We start from the raw sequence: 4,776 nt of genomic DNA on the forward strand, positions 1-4,776 counted from the left end.
CACTCCAACACACAACGCTTCACATACCAACATGGAAATGTGTGGGAAGGGGGGGGCGTGGTTAGCAAGCAATGTCATAAGACGTTTCTTGGAAGAGCTCCGCACCAGCCTTTAATTTTTTACTCATAACCTCCTTTTTTATGACACCTTTCTGTTGATTCCTGACGTTTGTATATATTTTATAACAATGACGAAACCTAAAGCTTCAAAAGCCCGTGAAAAGACTGAGAAAATTGGAGAAGATGAAGGTGAGTCAGCGAGTGTAGCTAACGAGCACGTGCTAGCTGAGGAGCCAAGTGCAATTAGCCCCGTGACTTCCCAAGTAGCTAACCCGACGTCGGCCAACATAATGAGTGCAATTGCTAGATTGGAGACTTCGGTTGATAGCAAATTAACTGCTATTTCAACCACGATGAACGCTGTGGAGGCCACTCTTTCCACGTTAACTGGGAGGATACATGATATTGAGGAAGCTGTAAATTGGCGTGACGAGAAAATTGCCGTTTTAGAGGCGCTCTGCGACTCGCTCCAGAAAGGATACGATTTACATCACAAAAAATTGGATGACCTGGAGTCGCGGTCAAGACGACAGAATATCAGGATCCTTGGAGTTGCGGAGGGGACAGAGAAAGGAAACCCACTGGACTTTGCTTCTGAGCTTATTCCTAAGCTCCTGGGGAGTGAGAACTTCACAGGCAGGGTCGTGGTGGATAGAGCACACCGTGCCCTGGGCCCCAAGCCAGCTGACGGGGACCGGCCTCGTCCTTTAATTGTAAGGCTGCACTACTATCAAACCCACGAGCGTATCCTGGGGCTGGCAGCACAAAAAGCTGCGCTGCAGTACGACGGGGCGAAAGTTTTCATCTTTCCAGATCTGACCACGGAGGTGCTGGCACGGCGCAAGAAGTTTGAAGAAATCCGCAAAAGGTGCAGGGCGGCCAATCTACGCTACGGCTTTAGTCATCCGGCTCGATTTCGGGTGACACTGGACGGGGTCACACAGACTTTTGATAAGCCGGAGGCAGCCAAAAGATTCCTGGACCAGAAACTGGCCGTGGGTACAAATGAGTAGGGCTTTTTAACACAACGGTTGACGTCCTCAGGTATGTTTTTTCTGCATAAGCCTTATTTTTGCTGTTCTTATGGGCGTGTTGATGTGGGCTCATACAGCTTAGGTCAGTATTATTGCTGTTATTACTTCCTACAATATGGACAGTATAAGCCCTCAGGGTCTTTGTTTACTCTTTGATTTGCTGTTTGGGAGCCTAGTAAAGCTCACACATATATGGTTTATACGGCTTTTGGTTTTCATTTATCTGAATTTTCTCTTTTTTTTCTCTTTTTCTTTTATAAAGTGTCTTATAAATCTCCCTTTGCTGGTGTGGGGCTGCGGGATGGGTAAGGGGTAGGATTGTAGCTACTACTATGTTCCTATTGGATATGTTGGGTGGAGAAGGGCTTCAATTGGGGAGGCCCCTCATTTTTGGTGGGACTGTTCTTAGAGTTTTATGTTTGGATGTTTTTGTTCTATGGTGGTACAATCTTAAATGTGGTAATTACAGAGTGTATAACTACTGGTTAGCTAGTCAAATTAGGATAAGTAACATTTATGTTAAACACATTCAATAAGACTACACTGAGGTTGGTCAGTTGGAATGTGAAAGGCCTGGGTAATCCTGTAAAAAGGGCTAAAGTTCTTGCACACCTTTAACTATTGCAACCTGACATAATTTTTTTACAGGAGACGCATGCTAAGTGCAAAGTTCAATCTGTGCTCCGTGCTAATTGGTTGGGTCAGGCATACAATGCTAATTTTGGAGCTAAAGCAAGAGGGGTTGCAATTTTGTCCAGGAAGAATATTCCTTTCTGTCAAAGCACAGTTACTGTGGGTCCAGGGGGAAGGTACCTAATTCTTACAGGTCTCTTGAACTCCTTACCCGTCACTTTTGTAAACGTATACGGTCCTAACTTTGATTGCCCTGAGTTTTTTCAAAACATTTTTTGAATTGGGTGAAAAGCCTCATATGCTACTTGCAAGATTACTTAGAAAAACACAAGCATCACAAACAATACTATCAATCAGTAACAAACATGGGCGGACCACTAGAAACCCCAAGAAATAAACAAGTGTTTTGAAGATTTTTATCGTGATCTTTATAGCTCTAAGAGTTCTGCGAGTCAGTCATTAATTGAGGACTTTCTGGAAAAGTGTAATCTCCCAAAATTAGACGATGAGGCAGTTGCAGATTTGGAGGTGGACTTCACATTAGATGAGATTAAGACAGCTATTCAACAGATGTCAAATAATAAGGCCCCTGGGCCAGATGGTTTTGGAGCAGAGTTTTATAAAGCTTACTCCTCATTGCTAGCCCCTCTGATTTTGCGTATGTTTAACTATTCAAAATTGTCTGGCTCATTATATCATGGTGTAATTTCATTGATTCTTAAAAAAGATCGCGATCCTATGTCTGTCTCGTCCTATCGGCCTATATCTCTCCTTTCTGTTGAGACCAAGATATTAACAAAAGTTTTATCAAACCGCCTTAAAGATCATATTGCTAAACTTATCCATCCGGATCAAATAGGGTTTATCCCTAAGCGCTACATTTATTTTAATTTGCGTAGATTATTTAATCTCATATATAGTCCTGCTAGGTGTTCAGATGATTCTGTGGTAATAGCTTTGGATGCTGAAAAAGCTTTTGATCAGGTCGAGTGGCCGTATATGTTTACTGTATTATCCAAATTTGGATTTGGTGATTCTTTTATCAATTGGATTAAAATTTTGTGCAAAGGACCTATGGCCTCGGTAAGGACTAATAATGATGTATCAGAGCCTTTTCGATTGCACAGGGGCACGCGACAGGGAGATCCCATTTCTCCTTTTATTTTTGCTCTGGCCCTAGAACCTTTAGCAGCTCGTATACGGCTAAGTTCTGATACTGATTATACATCAGGGTGTTCCTCATAAGTTCTCTGCTTATGTTGATGATGTAGTCTTATTCATATCAAAAGACCTTGATCAGTCCACTATTGCAGCTTATTAACGAATTTGGCTCTCTCTCAGGGTATAAGATAAATTGGACGAAAAGTGAACTTATGCCTCTGTCGGATGGGGTGGACATGGCTTATCTGCATAATACTCCATTTAGAATAGCGCTAGATAAGATTGAATGTCTCGGTATCACAATCACACGTAAGGTGTCACAACTTTTAAAGCAAAATTGGGATAGAAAAGTTAATCAATTGGAGAAGAATATTGAGTTTTGGATCACATTGCCAATTTCCATGGTGGGGCGGATTAATGCCATCAAAATGGTAGTTTTGCCCAGATTTTTGTACATCTTTCAGTCAATCCCAGTGTGCATTCCCCAGTCATATTTTAAAAAGCTGGAATCTATTGTATCCTCCTTTGTTTGGTCAGGTAAGGTTCCTAGAATTTCCAAAAAACATCTTGTTAAATATAAGACTTGTGGTGGCCTTGGACTCCCAAATTTTAGATTATATTATATGGCTGCACACTTAAATATTTTTTCATTTTGGCGAAGGTGTACTCCAGGTGCTGATTTGGAAGGACAACCTTCATGGTTGATGATGGAACACCTGTCTTCTAGACAAACTTGTCTTCCAGCCCTGCTTAATAGCCCGATAAAAGTGACGAATACACTATATGGCAGAAAACCTGTGATTCAAAATTCAATTAAGGTCTGGAACCAACTATTGGGCACAGTAAAGGCTCCTAAAATGTATCTGGATGCTCCAATATATAACAATCATGCCTTCAGACCTGGGCTGGAGGACATCACGTTTGTGACATGGCAGGGAAGAGGGATTTGTTCTCTCAAAGATATTTACATTGATGGATATTTTCCATCTTTTCAGCAATTGAGGATGAAATTTAATCTTCCTAATTCACATTTTTTCAGATTTTCAGAACGTATTCCATCTGGAGAAAATCAGGTTTACCTTGTCTAACCGAGAGAGTGTTTTATAAGATTTGGCAACCAGTCATTAGCCTGATGGATAAACTTAAGTGAAATGTGCTCTGTCTTAACATTTATGTATGCTGTATTACCACCTTGTTGACTTGCCGTCCACCTTCTATTGTGTTCTTTTGAAGGTGATTGTTGTATACTGCTCAATTATAAAATCAATTAAAATATATTGAAAAATAAATAAATAAATCAGCACACCATCTGAGCCCAAAAAAAAAAAAAGAAAAAAAGAAAAAAAAGAAAAGAAATGTGTGCGAAAAAGAGCTGAGCTGATATTAAACATGAGGATTTATTCAAAAATACAGAGTCAGGAACAACATCTAGACACACATTACCTCTCAGCAGCAGAAGAACAGCCTTTAAAGTTTTCAGGAGTACCCTTCGACTCGTTGCTCTTTAGAGACACACAGCTGGGTTCAGGTCCAGGAGATTCTGGCCTCTTATTGATCCTAAAAGAAAAACAATAAATGTAACAGCTTCATGAGACAGGAAGGAAAAACTGGAAATATTAAATTAAAGACATGATGAACAATCTCATAAAAATAATGTACTTACTCTTTGTCACATAACAGACTTTTGTTAAAGTTTTCAGGAATATCCTTCGACACGTTGCTCTTTAAGGAAACACAGCTGGGTTCAGGTCCAGGTTCTGGATTAGTTTCAGGGTTATGTCCAGCTGAGCCTGGTACGCCCCACAGCTCTGGGCTTTAAAACAACACACACAGAGGTATGAGTGTGAATAATGATGGAGCAGTGATGTGAGTGCTGAGCTGTGACATGG

The 4,776-nt window shown here is 40.8% G+C and overlaps 1 long non-coding RNA gene across 1 annotated transcript; it reads right to left on the minus strand.

Moving 5' to 3' along the window:
* Nucleotides 1-4,270: 4,270 nt before the first annotated feature.
* Nucleotides 4,271-4,748, minus strand: LOC102198791 (uncharacterized). The gene is made up of 2 exons (XR_312539.1): nucleotides 4,551-4,748; nucleotides 4,271-4,444 (listed from the first exon to the last, which is right to left on the minus strand). It is a non-coding gene; the product is annotated as an uncharacterized LOC102198791 (long non-coding RNA).
* Between the last annotated feature and the right edge of the window lie 28 nt (nucleotides 4,749-4,776).

Source organism: Pundamilia nyererei, unplaced genomic scaffold, assembly GCF_000239375.1.
Source record: "Pundamilia nyererei isolate P.nyererei 1_Seehausen unplaced genomic scaffold, PunNye1.0 scaffold01568, whole genome shotgun sequence".
Classification (NCBI taxonomy): Eukaryota; Metazoa; Chordata; class Actinopteri; order Cichliformes; family Cichlidae; genus Pundamilia; species Pundamilia nyererei.